Below are 17,129 nucleotides of genomic sequence, written 5' to 3' on the forward strand. Positions count from 1 at the left end.
CCAAGCACGTGGGTGATTTGAGGTGGAACTGTGTAGTAATACTCCCCTGGTATCTGGTGCTGTGAGCAAGTCCACAGCAAAGGATCCATCTATCCTCCATCTTCCCTCCAGTCCCCTCAACCGCTTCATATGCACACATCACTTTAGGAAAACATTTCAAGGATAACCTGCTTTTTATTACAGCGAGTCCTCTGGGATTTCAGAGGGGTCTGAAAGGGATGGAGAGGCACAGTTCTGCACTCCCACACATGGTATCAAATTATTGGCGGTTAATTTGGTGGGAGAGCTTCATAAATTGACCCTTGATTAGATGCAGTTAATTGATTTCCAGAAAGAGATATGAAGCGGGGAAAGGGCTGCTGAATTGCTTCCTATGGAGTGAACTATAGGTTGTGTTGTTGTTGCTGCTGTTACATGGTGACTGACAGATCACAGAGTGACATCACTGTTTAAGAACAACTTCCTCTTGCAATCAGTCAGCAGGAGAGCTGCTACTGGCAGGCGACAACAGCTCCATTTATGATCTCTGACTTTGTTTGCAGTAAGCAGGTCCATGCCATTTTCTAGAGTGTACATTACAGAGCAGTAGAATGAGGGAAATGGGATATTAATTTTTCATTGGGGTAGCTGCCTTGATTTATATATAATCTGGGTTAACGTGCTCTTACAGCACTCTGCACGGGATGCACAAATACCAGAGCTGACATTTCAAATTGCATCGCACGCCGCACACATCTCTGCTACAAACTCGTGACCTTGTTCATGGTGGTGTCATTGTGCCCCTCTGGTAAAGGGGGAAGCATCACTTGGATAAGGCAATTCCCTAGCACTCTCTTTCTACGTTGCTATAGTCGTTTTTAAGATGAAACATTCAGTGATACAAAGAATCCAGTCCTTGTGGTTATTAGCATTAGTGATATCATGTTGCTGTTATTTCCCTCCTCCCACAAACTGTAATTTCATATCCACATCACCAGTGGCGTAGCGTGGGTTGTCAGCACCCGGGGCAAGGCAAGTAATTTGCGCCCCCTAACCCTAACCCCCAGATGTTGCGCCCGGTGCGGCCGGCCCCCCCTGCACCCCCACGCTACGCCACTGCACATCACTAGTGTGATCTGTAGTGGGTCAGGGTGTCTGGTGGAAAAACTCAGAGAGAGACTTAACAAAGTCTAAATGCTGAGATTAGGCACACTGCTTAGTGCACACTCACCTAGGAGTAAGCCCTGCTGAACTCTCTGAGCTTCTCTCTTACTTGGAAATCTGTGTGCATAGGATCATTCTGAAATAAATAAATGCTTTTATTAGAATTATAATTACATGGAGTTTAAACCTTCTGGGGACAAAAGAAGATTAATTGTGGAAAGCTTGTGACACAGTGCTTTCAAGAATAATCCATATTGGCTCTTAAACCAAGTGCTCAGTATTTTCTGCAGGTATTAATCCTCCAGTGAATGACAGCGTAATAAATTAAAATGTTGATATTTACTGTTTCTTTTGTCTTGTTGGAGTTTTAGAACTCAGTCCCTTTTCCAAATTAGGGCTGCAGGTGTGTTAGCCAGTGTGTGTCATTGACTTCATTTTCCTTTACGGCTCCATCTTTCACCAACTTTGTAAAATAATGTTTGTTGTGTATAAAAATGAATTGATATTTATGGAAAACACATTTCAAAGGCAATACTCCTAACTTTGAAATGTAAAATGTACTCACGCATTCAAGACACTCTATAAATTACACAAAGCTTTTCTCCAAAACTGAGACATTTTAAAAAATAATTTAAAACACACAGCATTTGGACTTCTTCAGATTTCAACCAGCAAAGGCATATTTAGAAGTTTCTTATGAGTCAAGGTGCTTTGTATTTTTTTATATTTTTAGTATAATTTATAACCTTTAATAAAATACCTTACTTTTTTAAAGTTGTATGATCATTTGCATAAATGATCAGAATATTGTTCACTTTTTTATGTCCTTCAGGACAAGCTGTTGAGTAGCATAAATTAAAATGCTTGTTTGTTTTGCTATATATTTGTAAAAGAACAACCACATCCACACTCTGTATATAGTGACCTATAGAAATGACGTAGATTATATAGCTGTTGAAAAAATGCTAAATGCTGATGACTTTAATCACTCAGGTGAGACAAGCATTCATTATGCATATAATAGCGAGGGGAAAAACTGGTTATGAGTTATTTTGAGGTCAAATGGAGCCTTCCACACATTTTGAAGAGTGCATCTATGATTTAAGTGTACACCTTAAAAAATCCAAGTGTGACTGTTGCAAACAAGTGTTTGAAAACTTGAGTATCATACTCGTATACTTGTCAGATAACTTAGTTTGGCTACACCATAAGAACTGAGTTAAGGTGGTGGAAAATATTGGTTTGTTTCTGAGAAAAGTGTGAAACAACCTTATAGAACAATTTGAGATGAAGTTGTCAGTGGAATTGTCTCCACCTGTTTGCAGAAAATTCATTCCTGCACAAAAGCATTCTGCAAAGACACGGAAAGTAAAAGCCAAAAATGTTGAAATCTGAAGCAAATTAAATGGCAACAGCTGAATGCATGTGATGACAAGGAGAAAAAATGTTGAACCTCATGCTTTAATTTGTTTTCATCACAAACAAGAACCAAGATCACTTCATGGGAGCTCCTTGTCATTAAATGGAATGTCTTGACTAAATAAATGTGCTTGGCATGTGCCCTGCACCCAGAGAGACAACGTTGCTACAGGTGGACTGCAGTCTACAGGCTAGAGGTTACCAGGATGGGAATGCAATGGCTAGAGGTCTGTTTCTGATTCTGCTTCACTGGCATACCATCTTGAACTAGCAGATTGATCTCCTCTTGTCTCTTATTTTCTCACTCATGAAACCTAAGTGGCTATGCTAAAACACATCCATTTGTAACAGGATGCATGTAGATTGCAAAATATATAATTGCAATTTAGCCTTGGGTAGAACTGGCATTGAAGAGTGTGCATTCTGTGTGCAGATTACTTTCAGTCCTAAACATATACAAAGCAACAGGATGTCTGTGTGACCGGGGACTTACTGAAATCGACAAAGCCTGCCTTTCCACATTTCCCCAATTTTGGCCAAATGATGGCGCCCCATAGATTTGTAAAAACAGTAGCTCTCCCCCCCCCCCCGGTAATTCAAGCACTGACCATTTTAGTCAGATATATGAAGACACAACCTGGCTCCAAAGTAGTCCTTTCATGCTCTGCAAGTGTTTTTATCCAGCAGAGAGGCTCTTGCTTGTGAAAGGGGAAACAATTCAGCGATTCCCCTTCAGCCTCCTGCCCCAGCCAACTCAGATGCTGTTCTAGAGGACCCTCAAACCTTCAAGAGCAGATTTGCAAGGGTGCAGAGGCTGTAGGGGACATTGGGGAAAATCTGTCTCCCAGCCCCCCGGCAGGAGATTTCCACGAGTAGAACTCTACTCAGGGACTCTCTGGACCCAAACAAGCATTTGCATTATGCTGAACCTCTATCTACTGCAGTTAAAGCAGCTGAAGTTATTCCATGATTATGGGAGTCAACATGGTATAGTGCTTACTGTGAAACATGGCCTAGATCAGTGAGAAATAGATTCAAATCTCTGCTCAGTTACAAAGCATATGGGGCGGGGGGAAGGGGAACCTTGGGCCAGTCCCTCTCTCTCAGCCTAACCTACACTACAGGGCTGTTGTCAGAATAAAAAGGGGGGAAATAACATGCATTGACCTAAACTCTTGTGAAACTCTTGTGAAGAAAATAAGGGATAAAGATTAGATAGGATTTTGTAATGGGCTAAATAAAATGAATACATAAACTGTAATCCAATTGCACTCATATTTGGAAATAAACCCAGTATATTTTGCACTGTTTTACATGCTTCTGAGAAAAACCAAACCACCATGCCTTTGAATTCTACATTTATTTTACACACCAGACTTAGAATTCTATTACAATGTGGGAGGTGTCAAATAACTCAGGCCCTTTTGATGGGCTTGATGTCTTAAATTCACGGTTTACTTAAGAAAGAATACTTGGTTTTAATAACATTTTGGTCAGACCTTCGTGATCACAGCCGAACAAAAATAATGTGGGAAGAAAATGGGTATATTCTCCGTGTAAAGAAGTCCTGCGTTTGACTCAGATCTAAGAGCCCACTTCGTTAGCAGTGCAGGGAAGGAGTGCTGATTTTCTAAAGCAATTCCTTCTCTGCTCATCGTTTAACCACTTAGGTATAATGCTCAGGTATGATACTGGTATGAGGCTCAGGACTCGGAAGGAGAAGCAAAGGAATGAGCAAGAAGGATAGGGATCCATGAAACTATATGCCTGCACAGAGCAGGAGTATTCTTTAGGACAGTGATAGCCAACGCGGTGCCTTTGAGATGCTGTTGGATTTCAACTACCCGTGTTGGTGGGCGGGGGGAGGGGCATGTCCATTAAGGATGACAGGGCACTTCCTCACCAACCTGAGTTTACTCATGACCAGCCCCCACCTGCTTACCTTTTTACAACAAGTTAAACTGGCTGCAAACTTTGTCCTCCTCGGTCTCAGTTTTGCCCTTGTAGAACTTGGCAGGAAGAAAGATGGGAACAAACCTATAATTAGTTGGCTGCACGTATCACTGGCTCTGGCTCCACCTACAAACTACATTGATAGTTGCAAGTTTCCTAATAACAAACATTTGTTAGTTGGCTTGTCCATCTCCTTCCTATGACCCATTTCCCCCAGTAAAATGTTCAAAATCTTCCATGTTTACAAGAACCACCAAGGTAAAGAATAATGCTTTTCTTTGGCACAAGCATTAAGGCAAGGTAGAAATGCTGATGAAAGGACTTAATTTTTGCTTCTTGCTAGAATTCCCAAGGAACGAAAGTGGCATACAAAGATTAGATCAGCATAAATATGTTTGCTCAAGCGTATTCTCTACTGACGGCAGTGCGGATGGCAGTGTAATAATCCATTAAACAAACAGGGAGTCCACTTGATTCTGTCTGTGGTCTAGATAACTTTGTGGCCCAATCCTCTGTGTGTTTATTCAGAAATTAATCCCATTGAGTTGAATGAGTTCCAAGGAAATGTCTACTGATTGTAGCCTTGGTGGCCCTATTGATTGAATTAGTTTTCTTGTAGTATAGTTTCTGTAGTGTCTATTGTATTGTATAGTATTGTAGCATCTATTTCTAAAGGAACAAGAAAGGACTTGCTTCACTGTTTGTTTCTCCTGTTTCTCCTTGTCTCTCTATTGCTTTTCTGGTGGAAACTTGCTGTAAATATCTCCAGAAGCTCTAATGGTTTACAGTTGCTTTTCTATATTTTTACCATTGTTACTGGCACAGGTTCGGGACACAAACTTAGGTGACGTCACCTAGGTACATGGGTCTGAAATGGAGCAGTCTTGGCTGCCAGATTCTCTACTCCCTGTGCTACCAAATCTGCTGACTCAAAGAGGGAACTATAAGCATATGTCACCAAGACTGGAATACTGTAGTCCTACATACGGCTGCCTTTAAAAACTATTCAGAAACTTAAACTGGTACAGAATGTAGCTGCCAGAATGCTTGTAGGAGGGGGCCAGTTCAAGCTTTCTGATCATATTACACCAATACTTCCTGAAGCCTTGAATTGGTTTGGATCAGGTTATCTGAAGGATTGCATGCATCTATTATGACCCTCCCCAGTCCCCCAAACTAGCCTTGAAGGTCCTGCTTTCTAGCCCAACATCAAGGTCTATCAGATTGCCACCTTCTCAGTGGCAACCCCACATTTCTGGATGCCCTCCCACCTTAGATATACATATGGCTTTGGGAACATCCTTAACAGCTTTTCTACTTTGTTCATTGTTTTACTGATGTGCTGTACATGCTGGCTGTTGGATGCTTACGTTTTCTCCTCGAGTTTTAGGATTGCTTCAGTTGTATCTACATTATTGGGCTTGTTTTTCCATTTCTGTAAGTTACCTTGGGAGGGACTCCCCACCCCCACCCCTTGCTAAAAGGCACTATATTAATTGACTGCCTGAATGAATGAATGAATGAAGTCAGGTGCCTGCTGCTTTTGAGTGAAATCCAAGCAGGTGTCTGGGATGCAGAAGATAGCTGGTAGCAGGAGCTCTGGGCCAGGAACCAGTGACACAGCACCTTGTGATGTACTGCTTTAGAAGCCTCCTGTGCTCATTAGTCTATCTCCCTGCCTGCCCTTTATCTAGCCTAACCCAACCTCATCTCAGCTACCTCCATCTGAGATTAACTGGTTCTCTTGGAATTTACAACTCATCAACTGTATGCTTAGGGAGAGCCTAGACTTCAGTTTTTATGTGAGTGGGAGCAGAGTTTTTAGGGACTCTCCTCATGTTCCAGCATTGGTATGCGCTCTCCTTGAGTGGTTTTGCCTGGCTAGAATGTATAATTGAACTCTGATAATGACTCTTACTTACCTGAGTGGGGGATAGAGAGGGGTGTGTGAGTGTGTGAAGAAACTAACCTGACATATGCAAAAATAATAGTTGCTCCATGCACTCACTGGCATGTGCCCCCAAGAAGGCAGTGTACCCCTCAAGTTGAAAAAGGTTCCCAAGTGAACACATGGCTTCCCAGAGATCAAGAGTTCTGCATTCTTTCATGGTCCTCTGTGGCTTAGCCCCAACCAGCATGAGACCAGGAGGACCATGCTGAGAACCTGCATAGTGGCCATAAACTCCTCTGAGAACCTGCATGCTCACACAAAGTTTGTTTTGGCTTAATGTCAAGTGAGAACTGGGCCTATATCTGTTTGATGCAATGGACGACTTCTATAACCACGATGCACCCTGCGTATTTTGTTTATTTTGAAATTCCTCTTATATCTGCTTTTAACAAGGTCACCTATATTTTAATAACTACCATTGCCACCCATTTAAAGGAAGCCTAATTGATCAATAATTTGTGTTTTAGCTGATTAAGCACTCAATTAGATTTAAATAAATATGCACATGAGTAAAAATTGCTTTGAAGCAAAAGGAATAATTGGGGTGTGGGGATTGTATCTAAGGAAGTTATACACAGGGTAGATCCACTGATATTAATGGACCTAATTTAGTCATTTCCAAAGCTCCAGTAGGTCTACTCTGAGCATGACTAACACTGGATAGAAACCTCCTCCCTTTTCTTTTTTAGATGAAGCACATGTGTTGGATCAGATATTGTTTTACAAAAGTCATTCCCTCCCCTGTGAGGAAAGAAATAATCTTTTTAGAACTATTTCCAGGGCTTTTTTCAGCCAGAACTCCCTGGAACTCACTTCCGGCACTTGTCCGGTGGGCACCACTGCCATTCTAAGAGAACGAGGGAGGTGTTCATGGTGAGTTCCAGCACCTTGTTTTCTAGAAAAATAGCACTGAGTATGCCCGTAACAAATAAGACCACCCCCACCCCCCAAAAATAAATCTCCTGGCTGATTAATCAGGGAACCATATATTTTTAAGCCAATTGATCTAACTAATATGGCAAAACTCAGCTAACAATGGCTAAAGCTTTCATACTTCCCTGCTTTGCAGACTAGTTTGAACATTTTATCAAATACTGATAACTGAATTGGTTTGTGGTTTCAGTATGAACACATACTTCATTTCGTTTCACTTTATATATTGATTTACTGCTTAATACCAGAACAGTCTCTAAACAGCTTTCAAATAAATGGCATTTGTTATATGCTGTAGTTATATGCTAGTGTATATACAATCTGTATCTCAAACAGTGAAACTAAAACACAGCAATACCAGGTAGTAGTAGTAGTAATAATAATAATACATTTTGAGATAGGCAAATAACTCAGTTGTCTGGCCACCAAGTACCTGTAAGAAGGATAAAAGATATATGTCCCTCGATATATGTCTCTCCCCTTTTCCTCCTCCCTTCCTTTATGATGCTCTTCATGCCAAGGCAGGGGTTTTACAGGGCAGCTCACAGAACAATATTATGAAGCGTCTGATCAGCTGCCTTGCCTGGAAACTGTTCTGTTGTTTTATGCCTATATACTGGAGTAAGACATTTAGCCTACCTACTGCCTATGAATGCTTTTCCATTAATTTTTCCAGGACTAATTTATGAATAGTGATGGGGGAACACCCACAATTATTAAAGTAATATACTTAAAGAGGTTTTTTTTTATTAACAAAACTCACTGTTACAGTTTGTCGCTTAAGGGGTGTGTAATATTTATTGAAGACATTAAAAACTGAAGGGCTATGAATGCTGAAGCAGTCACTGAAAGAAAAGTTTAAATTAAAAGCAGTAATGTTCTGAAGTATCTGTGCTGGCTGCTTGAATCCTCTTTTATGGGCAGTTGAATTCATCACATTAATGTCACTGCAACTATTATTTCCCATCTCAGAAATATAAATGCAGACCTTTGGGGGCCTAATATTGCTTGTCACACAAGATTTTATTGATGAAATTATTTTTATGGCACCGATTCATACAATATAACATGGCACTGCGCAATAGCATATACAATAAAATAGTGCAAAATGATTTACAATGACTGTCCGAGCAAAAAATTGAATAGGCTTGTCGACATAAAACTGGCTTCAATAGAAACCTGAAAATCAAAACTGAGGGTGCCTGCCCAATTTTTGCTGGAAGAGTGTTCCCCAGCATGGGACCACTAAACGTCTGGCTTTTAGCAGAGGCCAGTCAAGCTACTGTAACATAGTGGCACAGGAGGACCCTTACATCCTCATAGTTCTTCAGTGGCTCAGCGGCAGAGAATAATTTGACTCTCTTCCCCCTCCCTCATGGAAATCCTCCTTCTTTCCACCCATTGCCCATTGTGGTAAAAGGGTTCGCTCACCCTCCACCCCAGTGTAGGGCTGGCTGCAAGATACTCTTTGTCACTTACTCTGAGGTAAAGCTGCCATTTTTATCCCTTTCTGGAACATGCAGGGAATTCAGGAAAATGGTCTACACTTGGCTTCTTTACAGGGCTTCCTTTACACTCCATGAAACCAGGCTGATGTGTGCACTGACCTGGGTGAGGGTTGGGTAAAACCTATCAAGATTCACATTCCAGGGTTCCAGTGAAATGCATTTATTTAAGAATCAAGACATTCTGAAGTAGGAGATTGCTTTTTGAAAGAAAAGAAAATACTTAATTACCCAGCTAACCTTTATTTAACAGGAAACCTAGAAATAGAAGAGATTATGTTTCGAAGCACCTTACAAGCAGATGAATGGAAGACACCCTGGGTTTTTGTGGTTTCAGATGTTGGCCTTGACTCTCTGCCAGGCTCACAAAGAACCAAGAGAATTGGGGAATCCCAGACAGAGGGAGAATTCACATGCTTCAATTTGCTTGCAGCGGCCATTTCTTCAGGCTGATTCTGCACACACCCTGATTAACTGAGTCATTGGGGTGGAGAGAAGAGGCATAACTTTGGACGTGGAATGATCAAGAGGTGCAGGCTCATTTTCAGTCAGCATAATTTGTTGTGGGTGCCACACACACTGCACAACAAAGTATAGACCATGACCTATTCTACTGGCTACAAAGGAATGCTTTCTTTCAGGCCAATTTCAGTGAGGGGAGGGGATACTGTGGGTTCCAGAGAAGGTCTCTCCAGGCACATGAGAAAATAAGAGCATGCTGGATCAGGCCAGTAGCCCATTCTGTACCAGTAGTTACTGTGAAAAACGCTAGTATTGTCACTGATTCTTTTTCTTTTCTTTTCTTTAGAAAGTTTTGTTGGTTTTATAATAAAACTACTTTGTTCAACTTGGGGGGGGGGGGAATGTAGAGTGTTACATGCATACCTCAGTCACATATAAGAAGGCATACTGATCTGGGACACTGTCAAATAACTGAATGTATCACTGAATGTATCACCAATGCTTTATCCTTGGCATAGCCTCTCCATCAGTAAGTAGCTGGAGATCTGACAATGACATCAGTTCTATTTACCTAGCTAAGTTATGGGAACCATGCATTGTCAAAATGATTGTGTTTAGCATGACCCCCAATAACCCTTCTCTGTTGCGTTAGATGCTCAGAAAGAGCCAGATTTCAAGCTTCCCCTTGCCATCCTGTCAGGGATGGACCTTTGGGGTCTTTGCAGTGAGAAACGATCTCTAAGCAGACAGCAGTAAACAGCACGGCAGTTATGTTTTTCTATGTAAGAGGAGGGTCTAGATCAGCGTCTAGTGACAGAAGGACCAAAGCAGGGTTTGGGCTCAATGACTTACCAATAATATTAGAAACAACCTCAAAAATACTCGGCCAAAACCCAGGGCTAATTCTGTTGAGAGAGTTTCTCCTCTCCATGGATAAACTTGGTGAAATGGTTTGCTGCTCCCCCATTTTGTCTGCCCACAAATAGCCTGGATAATTTCAAGAGGCTGTTTCTGCACAGATCTACTTTAAATCTTCAAAGCAGATTGAATGACTCAGCTCAAAGGAAGGGGTGTTAGCTATACCCTGGATTCTCTGTTGATGACAATGGGAATAGAACTTTCTCTTGATTGTACTCTTATATATTGGCTTATACATGCAATCATATCCAATTGCCTGAATTACTAACCGTGTTGAGAACCCTGCTTGTCTATTGTTCCAGTTTAAATAATAACTTTGCTCAATTTTGTAGTCAAAAAGGAACCAGCAGATAAACTGATTTCTGTTGCTTCTGTTCCTGCCTGAGGCTTCAGCATCATTCATCATTTCCACTCAATGATGACATTGATGTAAATATGCTAACTGAATCACAAGTGAAATCCATAAATCTAGGTCTCGTTTCTCTAATGAGATTTCTATCACACCCTGGTACACTGTAAAATAGGAATGGATGTGAGGGAAAATGTACATTGAAAGGAGGTAAACACACACATAAAAATCCGCAGTTTCTTTGAAAAGTGAAACCTGTTTAACATGGATAATTGTGTTTTAATCATTCCCTTTTAGTGTGTATAGGGTTGCAGCCTTATTGTATTGGCTCTATTCTTCCGGCATATTAACTGTTCCTTGGCTAGAGATAATTATACTCTGCAAGCTGTGGCATGCAATACATGAAGGGTATTTTGTCTTCTTTTCTTCATGCGGAAACTCCTGCAAACTGAATTGATGACATCACAAACTTTATTCTTGAGACCTGGGAGCCTTCACAGTGTAATGAACAACCTCTCTAGAAAGTCATCTCTCCAGGAGCTGGCATCCTGGGTCCTACTTCCATCCAATCTAAGGAAGAGCAACATCTATAGGTCGATTTATTACTGTGATGAAGCAGCAAATTAATTGCTCAGTTGTGACAAACTGACTGTATACTAAACATGCTAAACTGAGTGGATTTACCGGGGTGTGTGTGTAGATAAATTCCATGCTGTAGCCTGAGAAGAACGGGGAACCTTCCTAAATTCTAAACTCACCTTTTCATTAATAATTTTTCTGAAGAAATAATGTTAGATTGCAATCCCAATATGTTTACTTGAAAGTAATTTTCATTAAAATCAGTAGGACTCGCTGCCAAGTAGGTAAATGCACTTAAAATCATGGCGTGAAGCGAATTGATTATTTCAGAAGCCACTTTCCTTTGCTGTGTCCTCAGGATCTGATGTGTCATTAGCATGCTTATACACTCTGTCCTGTCTATTGGCAGAGGATTGGTAGAGGATAGGTAACTTGCAAGAGTATTACCAATTTAATACCATGATTAATCAAAAGAGGAAGCAAAAGGTTTTAGTCTCCTCATGCTGAACCTGAGGAGGAGAGGGCAAGGAGCAGCTAGCAAGCCTGACTCTAGCATAGGCACATTCCAGTCATCACAAACCATCATTTATTATGATTTCTGAATTCAACCAATCTGTCAATATACATTTCAGCTCCTTGGGGAATCGTTGCTTTGGTGGCTAACGAATGCATCCAAATAGAAGAAATCAATTCTATCCACAGTCAAATAGAAGAGGGCTTTATGCTGAAAGTTTCTCTCGCATCCCTGGAGTTCTTTACAGTCCTTAAGTTCACTTAAGATATGGATTGTGTTTTTAAAAATCCAGTTCATGCTAATAATCTTTAAAAGCTAGGCATGTTTTATTCCTTTTTGTAAAGCACCTCTTCTCATATTTTAAAAGTAGCTGTCATTTGCTAAGCGCTACCCAGCAGTGATGGAACAAGCACAGCAAGTACAGAACTGGCATGCATAGACTACCAGCACAATCAGCTGGTATTAATATAATTCCCCCTCTACCCAATTATAAATCTTAGCCTGCAGGCATATCACACTGGGCAATGAGGCACTCAGATTTCATAGGAGCGATACGCTAAGATTAGGATTGGTTTTACTTGGATAGAAGACCACCAAAAGAGACATATTTAAAGGAATATGCAGTGTGCATGGCTGCACTAAAAATGGGAGGAAAGAAAGCTTTTAGAACTGTTTCTTTATATGGGCTTCAAGGGCCTTTCTGTTGATATCAAGCCTAGTGTCTGGACTCAGCATGTACAGGCAAATGCCATGACCCACAGAGACTAGACAGCTCACCATTGCTGCTGGCCTCCTTCTTAGCCTGCCCCCCCCAACGGCCTGGCACAGCAAAAAAGAGGTGCCACATGTGGAGGCTGCAACTGCCGCTATCTGGATTTTCACAGCATGTCTCTGGAACCAAGTGTAGGGCCCAGAAGCATTCTGGGAAAATTAGCAAGGCAACAGCTACAGGCATCTCACTCAGTGTTCCTCTTCAGAGCACCGGACTTCACTGCCACACAACCCTCCACCTCCTGGTAAGCTATCTTATTTGAAAGGGAGGCTACTACAGTGGTGTTATGATTATAATTGAAATGATCTCACCACAATAATAATGTATGCATCAGAGTAGTTGTACGTAAGAGCTCTCCTGGATCAGATCAAAGACCAAAAGTGGGATACGAAGGCAGAGTCTTCTCTATCGGTTGCTGTCCAGCAGCTGGTACGCGGAGGCATTCTGTCTCTGAAGTTGGAGACTGTGTGCAACCTTCATGGTTAGTAACCATGGATAGATAATCCTCTATGAGTTCATCTAATTCAGCCTTCACCAATCTGATGGGAATTGTTTGCAGGCTGTTTGCATATGCATGTTTGTGTGAATATCAGAAATGTGGTGACTGTCAGCCCTGAAGTTGGTAACCATACTACTAACCAAATTTAACATCGTTTTATGACATGCTAAAAAGCAGATAGAGCATGCAATGGCACATCCAACACAGTCTGAAGTATCTAGAACTCAGATTGAGGCTGAAGAGGGCATGTATGCAGCCATGCAGCCTTGCTGCAGAACTAGTTTACACAACTCTATCTTCTTTTTAAGCAGCTATCTCATGTAACCAAAAGCATCCCATGAACAGACCACGTTTTGGTTACATTTTTCAAGACTGCATTGTTACAGAATTGTGGCCTGGAGGTTGGTCTGGAGGTTACCTATTATTTTATATCTGTAAGATGAGATTCTGTAGGAGAGGCAGCTGAAGTGGTGAAGCCAGTCTCCTTGTTAAGTTCATGGCTTATAGCCAAGTTTGACAAGTTATTTGCTTGACTAAAGCATACAAGTGACTGGTTGCCACAGAAACTATTAACTGGAGGTGCTTCTGTTGCATAAAAGAGACCTGATTTGCTATCTGCACTGAATCCATAGCTATGCTGTGACAGAAAGCTAGGCTAGACCAGAGTCTGGTGATGCAATGCTGTGGAATTCCACCAGAGTGGACTAGCTTAAAAATGCTGAGCTGGAAACCTCGTCCTGATCGGCTGTGGGTACAGCTAGCCAGAGGGGATGGAGACAGCACTTTGGTAGGGAAAAGAAAAATCAGCAGAGAGAGTTAGAGAGCTGGGGAAGTTGAGTGTTCTGGTGTTCAGCTGGTTCTATAGCTCCTGAGCTGTGTGTGTAAAATCTACTCTGAGGAGAAGGAAGCATCTGAGCTTAGGTTGAAAGACAGTGATTGGTGTCTTATAAGAATATTCAGACAAGAGAAAACTGGAAAGCTGAGTTGGGGACAGGAGAAGTACAGGTGTGAGGAAACACTCTACTTGGGTCTCATTTCAGTCAGAAGGGGAGTGATCTTCTGGAAAGAGAAGAATTTCAAATCAGGACTGTGGAACTGGTGTCCCTCCAGATGTTGTTGGATTTCAGCTTCAGCCCCATGGCCAATGCTCTTAGATGATGGGAGTTGCTGTCCAACAACATCTGGAAGGCAACAGGTTCCACATTCCTTTTCGAAATCAAAGTAACAGATTGGGCATGCATTGCCAATATTAGTAGTTTTTAATTAATGATGCTGTTGACTATATATCTAAGAGCACTAACTTTAGGCATAGTTGTATACTATAGTTTACGGCTTTCTATTTTACTGCTTTCAAAAAGTTACGACTTGCCCAGAGGACATGGTTAATGGGCAGTCTATACATGCATCATCATCTGAGGCTGCCAATAAAACAAAACAGGTTTTGAGTCAGAAATCAGCCTCTCTTTGTCTGTCTACCAGCTTCTTGGAATCCAGAAAATACAGCTTCTGCTAACTGAAAACTGAAAACCCTTAACATGGCTTTCTATGTTTATAGGATATTTGTCTGCACATCTCTTGACAAGGGCATAACCTGCTTTAGGAACAGTCTCCTGTTCTAGCATATAGGGCAGAGCTTGTCTTATCTGTTCCACAGACATGGTTTTGAGGGTGGATCTGCTGACTGAGCCAATGGAAGTTGCAGTCTGAAACATGTTTGTGAAGAGTCTCTGTGGCAGATCTTAATAACCGGGCAGGTATATGTGGGAGGAGGTGATCCTTCAGGCAATCTGGCCACAAGCCATTTCAGGCTTTAAAGGTTAATACCAGCCCTTGGAACTGGGCCCAGGAACAGTCTAAGCTACTGCATTGGCTGGGGGCAATAATACAAAGCTGGAAGTATTTCACTCATTTTATGTCCTCGATTGCAATTCTATATTCTTTGCATTAATTAGCAAACTTTCTTTCTTGGTTAAGTAAACTTGTTAGTTCTGATCAAGAGGCATTCTAATTCATCCTTTATGTGTCTCCATTTGTTCTTTCAGCCAAGTTAAATGAAGAGTTTCTATAGGACTGATAGGTGCTTAGAGACTGAAATATTGAAGAATTGTAATAACTTGCTACCTGACCTAGATCTCTCAAGTGAAGCAACTGTCCCTCCCCATAATGGATTAGGAATCTACTTCTCTTTAACCTAGCAGATGATGGCAGATGCTACTTTTACCCAATAGCTACAATCTGCTTGTCATCTACACCCATTCTCTCTTCACTTTTCTATGTACTGTATAAATGATAATTAATACTTGTACATGTATTAAGTTCCTCTAGCACCAGGTGTGGGAAATCTCTAGGGTTGTAAGTGGTCCTTGGCCTAATTGCTGAGGTCCTCTAGAACATCAGAGGAGTTCTGTTAGATCAGACTAAAGTCCCTTCTAGTCCAACACCCTGTTCTCATAGCGGCCAACTAGATGCATAAGGGAAGGCCCCAAGGAGGACCAAAGTACAAAAGCACTCTCCCCACTTGCAAATGATCAATTAAGAACTCTTGAAAGAACAATATGTGTCTCTCCCAGCAAAAGAGCAGAGCAGAAGGGCAGACCCTCCATGTTTCCCTATTTTCCAGGGACAGTCCTGGATTTACAGAAGTTTCTGATTTCATCCCAGAATATCCTGCTATTCATTAAGGACGTTCCTATTTTTCATCAGAGAAATGTTGGAGGGAGAAATGTTGGAGGGGACGTCTCTATTTTCATTGGAGAAATGTTGGAGGGTATGGAAAAGACAGAGAGGAAATGCTGCCCTCTGCTCCTAACCTGTTCTAGGCCACCTCTGTTCTAACCTGTATTCATTATTATTGGTTTGTTTTGGTCTTAGTGCTTTTACTGGACTTGATATGTGTGGTTTTGTGTTACCGCAGCTTCTTATCTGTTTTTCGTATTAGAGTTTCATTGTTTTTTAAGCTTATTGCTGTTAATATTTTATATTCATCATTGGAAGTTGCCCAGGGTGGGGTAGGGTTTTCCCCAAAAGGTGGCTTATGGAAAAATAAACATCCTCAGTTTTTATATATCTATATTAGATATATATTTTTGGAAAATTCAATAAGCACATTTTTATATAAATATAAAAGGTATATCTAGTCCTAAAAGCAAAGCTGGATCCAACTGGGCAGTCATTTAAACCAGATGATCTTCTAGGATACCAGGTTCTAAGAGGAGGAAGGAAAGAAGAATATACAAAGGGCTCCTTGGATGCCACACTTATTTATCCATCTCTCTAGTTCATGCAACTATTGTCTCAACTGTCAAATGCTATCAAATGTTGACTGCTGCATGTCAAACACTGTTCAGTACTGATTGTTGTGGCATGCCAGCTGTCAGGTACAATTGCAAAAACTGGCATATGCCGATTGCCAAGGCTGAATATCAATTGTTTGCCAAAATTCTGCAGAGCCGTAGAATATTTTTTCAGACATACACTGTTCAGAAAGCAGTTTGCAGGACAGACAATTTAAACAAACAAACAAACAAACAAACAAACTCATAACAATACATTACAATACAACATTATTAGTTCAACTGTAACAGTTCTTTTAAAACAGAGCTTTTCAAATTGTGTGACACGGCCCATTAGTGTGTAGCTGCAATGTGTGTGTCATGTGAATGCTCCCTGCATTCCTCCTTGGGCTAGAAAGGGGTTAGTTTAACCTCCAGTTTGCTAGTAAAACTGAATTGCTGTGTCGCAAAATGATGCACGTCTAAGAAGTGTGTCACCAGCATGAAAAGTTTGGAAATTTTAAATAAGCATAAAGCACACACAAATAGAGGTCAGCTAACCATATGAGAGGGACACGGGTGGCGCTGTGGTCTTGCTGATCAGAAGGTCAGTGGTTTGAATCCCCAGGATGGGGTGAGCTCCCGTTGCTTGTTCCCTGCTCCTGCCAACCTAGCATTCAAAAGCATGTCAAAGTGCAAGTAGATAAATAGCTACCACTCCAGCGGGGAGGTAAATGGCGTTTCCGTACGCTGCTCTGGTTCGCCAGAAGCGGCTTAGTCATGCTGGCCACATGACCTGGAAGCTGTACGCCAGCTCCCTCGGCCAATAAAGCGAGATGAGCATCACAACCCCAGAGTCG

At 41.4% G+C, this 17,129-nt stretch overlaps 1 protein-coding gene across 3 annotated transcripts in view; it reads left to right on the top strand.

Annotated features, from left to right (window-relative positions):
- PDE4D (phosphodiesterase 4D) overlaps positions 1-17,129 on the top strand; it is a 650,804-nt gene that overhangs the window by 217,171 nt on the left and 416,504 nt on the right. The gene's annotated exons all lie outside the window — the stretch shown is intronic.

Source organism: Podarcis melisellensis (assembly GCF_964234715.1).
Source record: "Podarcis melisellensis genome assembly, chromosome: 11".
NCBI classification, from domain to species: domain Eukaryota; kingdom Metazoa; phylum Chordata; class Lepidosauria; order Squamata; family Lacertidae; genus Podarcis; species Podarcis melisellensis.